The 14,614-nt window shown below is 43.3% G+C and overlaps 1 protein-coding gene across 1 annotated transcript in view; it reads left to right on the top strand.

The window, feature by feature from the left end:
* The first annotated feature begins 668 nt into the window (after positions 1–668).
* The window catches only part of TWSG1 (twisted gastrulation BMP signaling modulator 1), a 113,655-nt gene continuing 99,709 nt past the window's right edge, over positions 669–14,614 (top strand). Inside the window, exon 1 of the mRNA XM_068237174.1 lies at positions 669–864. The gene's annotated coding sequence lies outside the window, so the exon portion shown is untranslated. The remainder of the gene's footprint in view (positions 865–14,614) is intronic.

Raw genomic sequence — 14,614 nt, 5'->3', positions numbered from 1 at the left:
GATTTTTTTCTGATGGGGAGTTCAGCTCCATAGAAAAGACTGTGTAGAGTATGGCTCTCATACTACATGAAGTGTGGTAAGATTGGTCTGTGATCTTTCATTTTCAAAAGACTATGGTCTGATGTGTGTATGTGGCCTAGGGAATGGTGTTTATCGCTTGAAGAAATGTTGCAAAAAGAAGAAAAAAACAGATACTGATCTGCTGTATGCTTGTTCAGGGTCTATGGTTAATTATATTATAGGTAGAGGATCATCAGCACAGCCAGGCAACTGGTATCATTTAAAAGGAAATCATTATGGCAACCTCCATATCCCTCTTGCTTCAGTTGTCACATGTATTACGCTGGCTGCTGCTACTTGACTCTTCTAATCGCATTATTTATTGCGACCTTTCATTAGGCAGGTGTAAAAATCATCAAGGGCAGTGACTGTAGTACAGCGATAGCATTCTCTGGATGATTCCACTTTTGCTGTATCTCTAGGACGCTTGCCAGAGAAGCATTCTGTGTGCACCGAGCAGACATAAAATACAAGCTGTTGTGTGAGGAATGCAGGTTGCACAAGGCTCTGCGCTGACCTGCAGCCAGGATCAGTGCTGGAGGTATGATGAAGTGGAGAAGCTGCAATCATTTCTCTATGAGGATGGAGTACAGAGGGAGGTGCTCTGGAAAGTGCCTGAAACTTTTGGTGAGCCGCATTCTGGGGGCTGGGATCTGCCTGCTCCTCCTTCCCCTGCCCTTCCACAGGCCATCAGAGGCTGCAGGGAGCGCAGAGCGAGCTGTGCAGGTTGGGTGTGAGGACTGGAGAGTCGCTGTGAGGCAGACCTCTGGGTGAGGACGGGACATCTTCCCATACAGTCAACTGGTAAGCAGCAGCAAGGAGGAGGTGGAGGGCGGTTCTCATTGACAGGGATCACCACAGAATATGCTTATTTATTTTCTACTTGTCCATCAAACTAATATATGGGTTGCAGATGATTACTTATTGCTCACTTTGCCTCTTTAGCGGACCTGATCAAAAGGCTTTATTGAGGTTTAAAGAATACCATATAGACCTTGCTGAATGCTTAGATGTATGTAGTTACAGACTTACAGTACTTTCTAATACTGGGCTGTGCTGTTGCTTAACCCATAACTCTCCTGTGAGCAGAGCCTGGACAAGGTCCTCCAGCACCCAAGGCTGAGATACCAAAGTGTGCCCCTCCATCTCTCCCACCCCAGCTGTCACACATTGATTGCTATCAGACTAAGAGGTGCCCCAGGGACCCCAACACCTTAATCTCTAGTTATCTGACTGTAGTCACTGCCATGTATCCCCTTTTCTTATTTCTCTCTGCTTCAAACACAATAGGGGAATGATAGCGGAGTGAGTTGTGTGCCCCCTCCTACACTGCGCCCTGAGGCTGGAGCCTCTCTCACCTCTGCCTGGCCCTGCCTGTGAGTATTCTCACTTACCAAAAGCTTTAGGGCCTGTTTCCACTACACGCAGATTCTGCATGCAGAAAATTGACTCCAATAAATGCCTATGGGAAATCTGCATCAGAAAAATTGCGTTCAGTGGAAACAGGCCCATAGACATTCATTGGAGTCAGTTTTCTGCATGCAAAATCTGCGTGTAGTGGAAACAGGCCCTTAGGGCTGGTGCACACCAAAACCCGCTAGCAGATCCGCAAAATGCTAGCAGATTTTTAAACGCTTTTTTTTATTTTTATGAGGCGTTTTGCTAGCGTTTTGCGGATTGCTGCTGCGGTTTTCAGTATAGTAGATTTCATATATTGTTACAGTAAAGCTGTTACTGAACAGCTTCTGTAACAAAAACGCCTGCAAAACCGCTCTGAAGTGCCGTTTTTCAGAGCGGTTTGCGTTTTTCCTATACTTAACATTGAGGCAGAAACGCATCCGAAATCCAAAAAATGCCTCACCCAGGCATTTTTCGTTTCTGCAAAACGCCTGCCGCTCTGGTGTGCACCACCCCATTGAGATACATTGACCAAGCAGATCCGCAGCCGCAAGCGGATCTGAAAACGCCCAAAAAGCCGCTCGGTGTGCACCAGCCCTTAGGCCTGGAACCCACTGCAAACCGCAAAGGCTAAACGCAACCGCTAGCAATTTGTAACAGCGGTTTGCAAGCGGATTCATGCGCGTTTGCGGTCGCGTTTTGCAACATTGTATTTTTTTGCCCAGCGGGTGCGTAGCGTTTTGCGGTTTGCGGTTTTATCCTGATTGGTCGTGTGAATAATTTTTCATTTTGTTACATTGCGCTGCACCGCAAAACGCTAGCAGAACCGCTCAGTTTAGGTTTTGCTGAGCGTTTCCACTAGCGTTTCAATACTTTACATTGAAGCGCTAGCGCTCCCAAAATGCTGCAGGTCCTGCGTTTGCGTTTCTGAGAAACGCAAACGCTCCTGTGGAAGTTGCCCCATCCATTAACATTAGCACAGCGTTTTGGCAAACTGCTAGCGTATCGCAGTGCTGCCAAAACGCTGCTAAAAGCGCTCCTGTGGGTTCCAGCCCTAAATGATGGACCTGCAGTGATCTCCACAGATTAAAACATTTATGTTACCGTTATGCACAGCAGTTTTTAATTTAATTTGAAAAAGTCACATAGGCTGCTCAGGTCAGTTTCTGCCAACAGAATGTCCAAAGAGCACTCTTGCCTTACAAATCACACCTTGGGAAGTTATAGGAGGTGTAACGTAAGGGAGGACGCAGGAATATACGAATCCTCAGACTGCATGTGATGCACCTGTACAAATCTCAACATTTTTTCACCCTGAAACATTTTCTCTTCAAACAATGGTTTGTTTTTACTCAATACATAATATTGTATCTATAAATTCCCACTAAATTAAAATGGCCAAATTTCAGTTTATACATATTGCTCCTTGCGTAGCAACCATATAATTTTGGGTTCCCTCTTTGTAACTTTGTGAAGGGTTGGGGAAAGTACCTCATTGTGATGCTTTTGTTTGGTATATACAGGTTTGCTTTTTGTTTGTGGAAATTAACATAAAGGTGACCTGATGGGCTTGCCTATTACTTATAGGTTCAGAGTGAGGGCTGGTGCACTCCAAGAGTGCTTCGGAGTGATTCTAAAAACGCTAATGCTTTGAAAAGCACTTGGCTAATGTATTTGGATGGGATGGATCACACCAGAGCGATATATTTTTTTTTTCTCCCCATACGCAAATGCGGGTTCCTGCAGCATTTTTGTGCTTTTCTGAGGTGATTCAGCCTCAATTTTAGGGCTCGTTTCCACTATAGCGAATCCGCATGCGGGCACTGCATGCGGATTTGCATAGTCAATGTAAGTGGATGGGGCTGTTTCCACTTGTGCGCCGGCGGGAGCATTTTCGGTGCGGCAGAAATCTGCACGGCAGAGCCGTCAGATTTTGCGTGCGGGAGGAATGCGGGCGAATCGCCGCTAATGCATTTAATAGGGAAATCGCATGCGGCTTTGTCATGCGGATTTCCCCGCGATTTCGCATGGTTTGCTATGGAGCTTTACTCAGGCAGTGACATGATTAAATTTGCCTGGCTCCTTGCCATGCGAAATCGCATGCGAAATCGCGGCTAAATCCGCATGCGGAAATGCAACCGCATGCGATTTCTTCTGCGGTGGAATCCAGGCGATTCCGCACCGCAACAGTGGAAACGAGCCCTTAAGTATAGAAAAGGGGAAAATCGCTTTGAAAAGAGCTAGATAAGAGCGATTTTTCCAAGTGTTTTTGTTACATAACCAGTACACTAGCAGCTGCACTGTACCAATGCTCCAAAAATCACTAGGTATAAATAGAAAATTGCTAGGCACATGCCTAGAATCTCTTTGAAAAATTGATTCTGTAAGCGCTGAGCGTTTGCGATTACGCTAGCGCTTTTAGGTGTGCACTGGCCCTCAGACTGCTCTCTCTGGAAAGAAAACATGGGTTTCCTGATGTATTTGGTCATGACAGAAACATTTTTCATTATGGTTACCAGTACATAAGATGTAGATTCTATTTGTGATAATAGAGAACAAACGTAGAACAGAAAGATTTGTCACTTATTGCTGCAAGAAGAATTTACAATAATCCATGTTTTTTGTTTTTTACACAGGTTTTTTTTTTTTTTTTTTTTTTTTTTTTTTTGTGGAAGTTAAAGGGAACCCAAGGTGAGAGAGATATGGAGGCTGACATGTTTATTTCCTTTTAAATAATGCACATTGTCTGGCGGTCCTGCTGATTCTGCTTCTAAAGCCCAATCTACACACGATACGATTCTTTGTGCGATTCGATTATGATTCTATTTACGATCCGATTAAATCCGACATGTCCGATCGGGATTCAATTTCGATTTGCCGTTGCAAAACAATGGCTAGTCAAATCGAATCCAGATTGGACGTGTTGGATTTAATCGGATCGTAAATAGAATCGTAATCGAATCGCACAAAGAATCGTATCGTGTAGATTGGGCGTAATACTTTAAGCCAAAGACCCTGAACAAGCATGCAGATCAGATGTCTGACAAGATTAGTTGCATGCTTGTTACAGGTGTGTGATTCAGACACAACTGCCCAGAAAGATTAGCAGAACAGCCAGGTAATTGGTATTGTTTAAGGATGCTTTCACGGTAGGACGTTGCGTTTTGATTACAACGCAATGCCCCAAAAAAGTCGCACCACAACTTAATGCCATGTTATGGTCGCATACAGTAGAGCATACAGGCAATGAAAAGTATGCTTCCAAGTTATTACTGAGCATGTGCAAACAGTCCAACGCAGCTAATAACGTGTGTAACGCACAGCATGCAGCACTTTCACTTAACATGCAGCGTTAGTCACCAACGCAACGTGTGCACTGTGAATGGGGCATTGATTTTTCATTGCAGTGAGTTATTCTGCGTTAAATGTTGTTTTAACGTGTGACTTTAACGTCGCACTGTGAAAGAGGCCTTAATGTAAATAAATATGACTGCTTCCATAGGTCCCACACATCGGGTTCCTTTTAACATGAAGTTGGTCTAATGGGCTTGCCTATTACTAATAGGTTCAGAGTCAGACTGCTTTCTCTGGAAAGACAACATGGGTTCCCTGATGTATTTGGTGTTGACAGAAAAAATGTTCATTATGGTTACCAGTTCATAAGATGTAGCTTCTATTTGTGATAATTGGAGAACAACCATAGATCAGAAATATTTGTCACTTATTGCAGTAAGAATTTATAATGACCCATGGAGACCCGTAATCATCAGTGATTATTATTTGACAGCAGTATTTTATTTCCATTGCTCAGTACTATTTGGTAACCAAACCGCAAAACTTTATTTGAGGTGCATTGTAATAATTGCAGAATGTCATAGTGTTTGTCTTCTAAGGGCCCATTCATACTTGCTGATTGCAAAACACTAGCGATTTTGCTAGTGTTTCGCTCTGACGTTTTTTAGCGATTAACGCCCCCCCAAAAAAAATCACTATTCACACCTGGCGATTTTTTTTTTTTTTTTTTTTTTTTTTTTTTTTTTTTTTTTTGCGATAGCGTTTTGCGCTTCTATAGCACTAAAACGCGATTGCCGGGAAATCGCCTGAAAATGGTGCAGGCTACACGTTTGCATTTAGCGGTTTTGGGTGATTTGCAGCTATTTGTGTAAATCGCCCAAATGAGAACGGGCCCATAGACTTTTATTACCCTAGCGCTCTTAAAAGCGGTAGCATTTGAGAGTTTTGCCGAAATCGCCGGCAAAACGCACAAGTGTGAATGGGCCCTAACAGGCAAACTGAATGTATTCTTCTATGCTAATAAATGTTCTTATTTCCATCTTCAAAAACACTACACTACACCACACCATGGGCTTGATTCACAAAACCGTGCTAACTGTTAGCACGCTGGTGAAAACTCAGTTTAGGTGTGAAAAAATAAACTCGAGTGCAACGCCATTAAACCCTATGCGATGTTTCGCGCGCACCTGACTTTGCGATTTTTTTTTTTTTTTTTTTTTTTTTTTTTTTTTTTTTTTTTTTTTCCCCTCAAATCGGTGCTAACCTACTTAGTGCAATGTTTATCACGCTAGGTTAGCACCGCTTTGTGAATCAAGCCCCATGTGTTTGTTGAAATCAAATGGCCTTTTTATTACTTGAAGTTTTTAATTGTTCTGGAAATTTTGGTGCATAATTTCCTGTGTGTTTCCCCTCTCCACCTGCCTGAGGCACCTTTAACCTTTTTCATGGAGGAAGTTGGTCTGTCACCTCTGTTATCTCTTCATTAAACAATTCTCACTACTTAACAGTCAGGCTTTAAGTGTGCTTACATAATTAGTTTGTGAATAGGGCTTTGAAAATGAGTTAAGTCAATGGGCTCTATTCACAATGCATTATTGCATTCGGTAATGCTGAAAACAGCTGATTTTACCGATCACATTCCAAAATTACAATTCACTAAACTTTATTTCCGCACAGAAAATCACAGTTCCCGACGAGAGGTAAATTACCGACTTGTGCGGTAATTACCTCAGGGAAATTACCTCAGGAAATGTCAATTCACAAAGATTTCCGCATGTCATTTACCAGCTCACAGCAGCTGATAACTGGCTCTCCCCATGCTGTTTCTGTGCTGTAGATTTGACAGACAGCCTTTCGGGGAGAGCCAGGCAGCCAGCGTACATTTGAATACGGCGCTGGTAGACTTGGGCGCAGGATCCAGCTGTTAAATGGCTGGTCCTGCTTCTGCACAAGTCCGGGGCGTTTTAATTACTATTCCCCCTCCAGGCCGACATGGATAGTGGGGGAATGAAATAATTCGGCTTCCAGCGATTGCTGGAGGCCGAATTATTGTGTTTTTTAAACAACTTCGGCTCCGTCTTCTGACGGAGCCGACCTTCCTCACTGAGCGCCGCTATAGACTGATTCCCATTACAGTCTATGGCGGCGCTGGCTGCGCCCAAAGCTAGCAGCGCTGAAAAGCACTGCTCCGGCAGCCAATAGGGAAAGCCACACAGCCTGCTTCTCACTGTGATTGGATGCGACAGGGATGTTCCCTTGGTTCTTCCAGCCTATCAAAGCAGAAGAAGCTGACAATTCTGCAGGCATCCCTGCATCCCTTTAGATAAGCATATTTGTATTGTAGCACAAAGAGCTCCCCCTGGTGGCTGCAGCACATCTAAAGGGATGACAATATGCACAGGATGGAAAACCTCTGAGTCACACACAGAGCTCCCTACCTGCCTGCTCTGTTAGAAAGCTGGTAAGTGACACTCTGGCCTAGAACCCACTACAAAGCGCTATCGCTAATCGCAATCGCTAGCGTTTTTAACCCTTTCCACTCTGAGTTTTTTTCCTAAAGGGAGTAGTTTCTGCTCATTTTTTTTTTTTTTTTTTTTACAGAAATGCACTCTCCCTCTTATTCCCTCTCCCATTTTAACATGGAACATAACATAGTAACATGGTATATCTTATTTGAAAGAACACATTACAACGTTTAATTTAATACCTTATTTGGACAGTTTGGCATCTTCTATTGGCTGGTAGCAGAGAAGAAAGCCAAGGTATGGTAAATTTTACAGCAATTTCCTGGGTGTGATCCTGGCTTGCGTGAGCAAGTTTCGCAATAATAGGTGGTTTTATGCCCGCAACCAGGTGTCTTCGTGTCACTACACACGATGCAATCTTTGGTATTTCGATTGGGAATTAGAGCAATGAAATGCTGGCGACTATTTAGACTCTCCTCCACGTCCATTGCATAGGATGCCATTGCTCCTCTATGCAACTTTGCAAGCAATCTGCAAAAAGGAATCTGCAAATAATCTGCAAGGAAAATGCAAGAAAATTTCAATGCATCTGTCACTTCCTGGTAGCGCTGATCGCGCACTTCCGGTTTGGGGCAGGGGGGGGGGGGTACCACCTGTGTGGGCATGTACTCTTACATGCCGCTATACAATGGGAGAGAGATCGGACTTTGCCCCCCGCAGATGTGCCTGCAAACCGCCACTGAAATTATGTCCATACGAGTACAATGGGAAATTCGCGATGTCCCGCTATGCGGGACATACGAGTGGAAAGGGTTGATGAGCGTTTTGTAAGCGATTTCATGAGCGGTTTTTGCGATTTTGGTAGTGATTTTAAAAAGTGTAAGCGTTTTGCCAGCGATTGTATAGCGACTAGTGATTAGCATTTTTAATTCTGATTGGTCCTTTCAATTATTTTTTTGCAGTGTGCAGTAATTTATAAACGCTAACAAAATTGCTCTGTGTAGGTTTTGATGAGCATTACGCCAGCGTTTATATACTTTACATTGCAGAAACGCTAGATGCTAAAAATTCTGCATGTCCTGCGTTTGTGATTTTGGAAATCTCAATTGCTCCAGTGGAATTTGGCCCATCCATTAACATTAGCTGAGCATTTAGGGAAATTGCTAACGTTTTGAAAACCTCCCTAAACGCTCAAATCGCTCTAGTGGGATCCAGCCCTCACTGACCAGGGCTTAGTGAATTGAGGCATGTTATTCTTGTTCGGTAAATTACTGGGGGAAAACGTTTGTGAATCTGAAAAAAAAAAAAAAACTTGTAAAATACCGCATGAGGTATTTACCGTCCAAAATGATTTTACCGGACTGCTTATTGTGAATAGAGCCCAATGTACAGGAGTCATGGTGGAACACTTAAGTGGATTTTCCTTTTCTATTCTCATCGAATCTGCCAGAAATCTATTGAACCAACATGTCCGATCAATGAAATTTCAATAGGTTTTGACCTACCATAAATTCTATCGGATACAGGGCCGGAGCTACCATAGGAAAAAATTAGCAATTGCCCCAGAGCCTGTAGGGGGCCCAAAGGTGTCCCTCCCCCATCTTAACTGTTGCTCCCCAGGGACTCTGCAGAGTCTGTTAAGTTGGGAGTTGATTGGGGGAGGGTCAGTAGCCAGCGCAGGGACCCAGGAGGGAAATTTGGCTGCAACAAAGGGCCTCTAATGATGCTTTTTGGTCAGGGGGTGTCTGTTGGGGGGCCCCCAGGCTAATTTCGCCCTAGGGCCCAATTGTTACTTGAACCGGCCCTGATCGGATAGGATGGAATATTTCCATTGATCAGGACGGGACAGGCACGGACGTCGAGGAGCATTGCACTGCATGGAACAACGCAACACTGCAGTTAAAAAAAAAAAAAGGTTGAGCAGCACATTATCTCTGCATTACATTACATACAGTGAAGTATACAGTCAATGCAGAGTATGCTTCACCATTAAAGTAAAACTGAAGCTATCCTATTGAGCCTTCCCTGTGCCCTCTTGGTCCTCTTGCTTCAGCACTTTTACCTCAATGGTATGTATTCAACCAACTGGTGGAATACACATTCAGGGACCCTTGGAAGGCTTTGGGAGCACTAATGTCTCCGAGTGCTCCCGTAGACAGGCGGCTCTGTACTGTGCATGTGTAAACGCGCACTCACTTGCACATGTGCAGTACTGAGCCAACTGTCCTCGGGGCTGCCGGAAGTGGCGTAACAAACAAGGAGACTGAAAGGGAACAGGGAATGCTCAATAGAGCCTTCCCATAGGTAAGTATTTTTTTTTTTTTTTAAATCACTTCAGATATGCCTTAGGGTAGGAACACACTTGTCAGAATCGCATATTCGATTCTGCCTAGTGTATACCGACCCTTAATGTGCACTTTTGCAGTAACGCAGTCCACTTGTGATAAAGGAATGCAGGTGATTTTATTACAGAAATTTTTATTACAGAAATTTTCAGTGGAAAAACTCTGTATGTGGAGAATAATTTAAATAAGGCCACAATGACCAATCAGATCTCATATTCAAGCTGTAACTTGTCCAGTCAGAACTGAAACCTGAAAAATGACTGTGGTGTGACTTTTTCATTTATTATACAGACAGCTAAACAATCATTACAATTGTGGTGACTAGCTTAGAATAGAGGCGACCATAGTGGCTTTATTTTTCATCATATTGTTCTTAATTCGAGCCCCAGGTCTAGATTCTGCAGGCTTGCTGTAAATCAGTATGTTTGTGTAATGTAAAGCCTAAATGAAGCAAGTTAATTATGGGCGTATCAGTCATCAAGTGAAATGTTCTGTGCTTATCTCATCTTGGTGAGGGATAAACCCCTTGCTAATGAAAAGGCTTTGCTTTTTGCTTGTGCCAGCTCTGTAAACAGACAGTGGCAACAATATCCCAGCTCATTATGTGACAATGTAACTTTAAGATAACCCTGCTTGTTGTAATGGAGATTTTCAATTGAGCTTGGTGGCATTTAGCTCAGTGTAGAGGAAGGATAAGGATGCTTGATGTTTAACCATACCTGTTATCCTGTGTGTGCAGGACACAGTATCTGTGTGAGAGAGGGATTGGGGCTCAGATGAGAAACTAACACACTATATAGCATTGGTTTTACAGTGTGCATATTGCAGCCTGCATACAGCTGGTCATTAGGACCGGTTTCACTGGGAGCTGTGGCAGTTTCCAATTTGGCTACCGCTCCCATTGTGCTGTGTAGAAACAGCCCAAATCGCGAAGCTGCCCCATGCATGGCTATAGTTATTTGGCTGTGTGCTGCAAAAATCTGCAGCATGCTGTCCAGATTTGCACCGCAGTGCGGTCTGGAAGGCAATGGCAGTGAAAAGATAGACAGCGTTTCCCTGCCCCTCTCGCCTGTAGGAAACCGCTGCACATTTGTGCCAAAATTAAGCACTAGTGGAAACGGGCCCTTATAATTCCAACTTGCATGCACATTTTTTCACTGTGGTAGTGGGCCAATCAAATGCATTTCCTGTCTTTTGATTGGCCTAACTCCAAAATGCATGCAAACTAGAATTCTTTGCATCTTATAGACCATCTCCATACTGGTAGTGAGTAGGGATGGTCAATGAGATACAAATATTTCCAAGTTCATGCAAAATTATGTATATTTTTATGCAAATATATGCAGCTTGAAAATGGAGCAATCAAGTCCCACCCAGGTTTAAATTGGTCCATTTTCAAGCTGCCTATATTTCCATAAACATTTACATAATTCTCTGTGAACTCAAATATGTGTATATCATTGACCATCCCTAGTGGTTAAGGATGGTCAGTGGGATGCAAGGATTATGCAAATGTATGCAGCATGAAAAAAGGCAGTTGACAAAATGTGTGTGTTTTGTTGCAATGCACAGTTGCATGCAGATGTGGACATACTGGTTGCTTATGGGCATACTGCGATTTCTGTCCCCCTCTGCGCTTCAGTATTGTGCGTTGACCATAGGAAAACTGGCTACATGCATAATTTCTTGCATTCAAATTGGACAAAATGCGTCAAACGCACATTGAACAAAACCACAAACATACTGGAAACCCCAGAAACGCTCTAGTATAAATATCCAGTGTCAGGGCTCGTTTCCACTATCGCGAATCTGCATGCGTCCAACGCATGCAGATTCGCACATGTAATGCAAGTGGATGGGCCTGTTTCCACTGTAGCGTTGTTGAGGTGCGTTTTTTTCAGCGGTAAAAAAACGCACAAAAGAGCCAACGAATTCGCCTGCGAGTGGAATGCATGCGAATCGCCGCTAATGTATTTAATAGGAAATTCGCATGCAGCTATGGTATGCGAATTTTTATGCGAATTCGCATAGGTACCAATGTAATTCAAGCAGGCAGTGACATGGTTAATTTCGCATATACCCTCACCTATGCGAATTCGCATGCGAATTCGCGGCAAAAAACGCGCAAAAATTCGCATCCGCATGCTATTTCATGGAATTTCAACAGCGGTGGAATCCAGGCAATTCTGCACCGCAATAGTGGAACTAGGAGGTGGTAAAGTTGAGGAAATCCACTTGCTGGCCAAGCAGCAGTAATCCTGTGTTGCTCACAGTGAACACTTGCTACAGGTTTCTATTGGGAGTGACAACTGCTTTCTGCTGCTTGGCCAGCAGATGGATTTCCTCAGCTTTACCGCCTCCCGGTCTGACACTGTGAGGGCTTGTTCACACTGCAGGCATTTTCGGCTTTTGATTCGCCTGCGTGTATATGTATATATATAGAGAGATAGAGATAGAGATAGAGATAGAGATAGAGATAGAGATAGAGATAGAGATAGAGATAGAGATAGAGATAGAGATAGAGATAGAGATAGAGATAGAGATAGAGATAGAGATAGAGATAGAGATAGAGATAGAGATAGAGATAGAGATAGATAGCGATAGATAGATAGCGATAGATAGATAGCGATAGATAGATAGAGATAGATAGATAGCGATAGATAGATAGAGATAGATAGATAGAGATAGATAGATAGAGATAGATAGATAGAGATAGATAGATAGAGATAGATAGATAGAGATAGATAGATAGAGATAGATAGATAGAGATAGATAGATAGAGATAGATAGAGATAGATAGATAGATAGATAGATAGAGATAGATAGATAGATAGAGATAGATAGATAGAGATAGATAGAGATAGATAGATAGAGATAGATAGATAGAGATAGATAGATAGAGATAGATAGAGATAGATAGATAGATAGATAGATAGAGATAGATAGATAGATAGATAGATAGAGATAGATAGATAGATAGATAGAGATAGATAGATAGATAGATAGAGATAGATAGATAGATAGATAGAGATAGATAGATAGATAGATAGATAGATAGATAGAGATAGATAGATAGATAGATAGAGATAGATAGATAGATAGATAGAGATAGATAGATAGATAGATAGATAGATAGATAGATAGAGATAGATAGATAGATAGATAGATAGATAGATAGAGATAGATAGATAGATAGAGATAGATAGATAGATATAGATAGATATATATATAGATATATATATAGATATAGATATATAGATATATATGCATTGTATTTATTATTTTCCGGGTCAAAGAGGGAGAAAACTGCTAAGCACAAAAACGAATTGCCCAACCAAGCGCCGGGAATTGGAAAATAAAGACTGAAAAACAGCCCAACGCAGACGGACACGCGAGCCGAACACAATGTGAACAATGCCTCAATCTCAATGATGCATGCATTTACTATCCTGCAAGTGTGACCATGTAGTCCTGGCTGCAGCCCGCCGGTACAATTCAGGTGGAATTTAAATGCAACTGAATTGCAGAGGTTGTAACACCACACATGTCAAGCACTGACCCGCGGGGTGTTAACTGGCAGCAGTGGACCTGCTTGGTTCTCACTCCTTTGGGGTGAGAGGGGGGAAAGCAGGCGGTGCAAGAGAGCAGCTAAGGTCTGAAATCCTGTCAGCTGCCAGTCTGAACAAGGCCTTAAAGTGTACCAGAGCTGATAAAAAGAAAACGTTTTTTACATACCTGGGGCTTCCTCCGCTCAGATCACTCCCACGCTGCCATCCACCGCTGCCTGCAGCATCGCTTACAACAGTCGTAGCCAGTCTGTGCAGGGGTAGAGCACCCTATACATGTATTTCTCCAGCAGCCGTTGTAGAGCTAAGCAAACAACGCACTTCACTTACGTCAGACTGGCTCTGACTGACGGAAGTAACGGGACCCGATACCGAAACTGCAGGCAGCAGAGCATGGCGGTGTGGGAGCGATGCGAGCAGATGGGGCTGGAGGAAGCCCAGGTATGTAAAAAAAAATTTTTTTTCTTTTTATCACCTCTGAGTCACTTTAAGCTGCATAAATGTGCATACAAATTTTGCATACTCCTTCATAAAGTCAGAATTCTTTACATTTCATTGAGCTGAGTGGGAGGAAGGTTTAGGCCTTTTTTCCAGAGCAGTTGAACTGTGCTCAGTAAGCAGTTACCAGGCAGCAGCAGGCAGTTGTGAGAGTTTGAGAGGAATTTCACTGCCTATCAACTGCCCGTGGAAAAGGGGCCTAAAGGAATGGCTGCAAAGACAAGGAGGTGATATCAAAGGCATTAGCATTAAGGCCTGGTGCACACCAAAATCCGCTAGCAGATCCGCAAAATGCTAGCAGATTTTTAAACGCTTTTTTTTATTTTTGAGGCGTTTTGCGGATTGCTGCTGCGGATTTCAGTTTAGCATATTTCATATAGGGCCCTTTTCCACCAGCGCGTTTGCGCTGGCTGAATCGCAAAAACGCAAACCGCTAGCGATTTTACAATCGCTACGGTTTGCTTTTTAACATAGGAATCGCGGTAGGTCATTTCCACTACCGCGATTCGATTTTGCCGGGAACGCGAACGCGCGGTGGAGCGATATTTGCCGCGATTTTGCTATGCAGTGCATAGCATAGCAAAATCGCGGCCGCGAACGTCGGGGAATCGCCGGTAATTGCGATTCAGCAATCGCTAGCGTTCAGCGTGAACGCTAGCGATTGCTAGTGGAAAAGGGCCCTATATATTGTTACAGTAAAGCTGTTACTGAACAGCTTCTGTAACAAAACCGGGTGGCAAACCGCTCTGATCTGCCGTTTTTCAGAGCGGTTTTCCTATACTTAACATTGAGGCAGAAACGCATCCACAATCCAAAAAATGCCTCACCCCGGGAGTATGCGTTTCTGCAAAATGCCTCCCGCTCTGATGCAGGGACGGATCTAGGGGGGGGGGGGCAAGCGGGTATCTTGCCCCAGGCGCAGTTTGTTGAAGTCTTAAAAAGGCGTCAAAATGAATGGCAGTTTAGGCGCCTAAACCTGACCTTTAGG

This window comes from Hyperolius riggenbachi, chromosome 5, assembly GCF_040937935.1.
Source record: "Hyperolius riggenbachi isolate aHypRig1 chromosome 5, aHypRig1.pri, whole genome shotgun sequence".
Taxonomy (NCBI): Eukaryota; Metazoa; Chordata; class Amphibia; order Anura; family Hyperoliidae; genus Hyperolius; species Hyperolius riggenbachi.
This window is presented reverse-complemented; position numbering and strand designations above follow the sequence as displayed.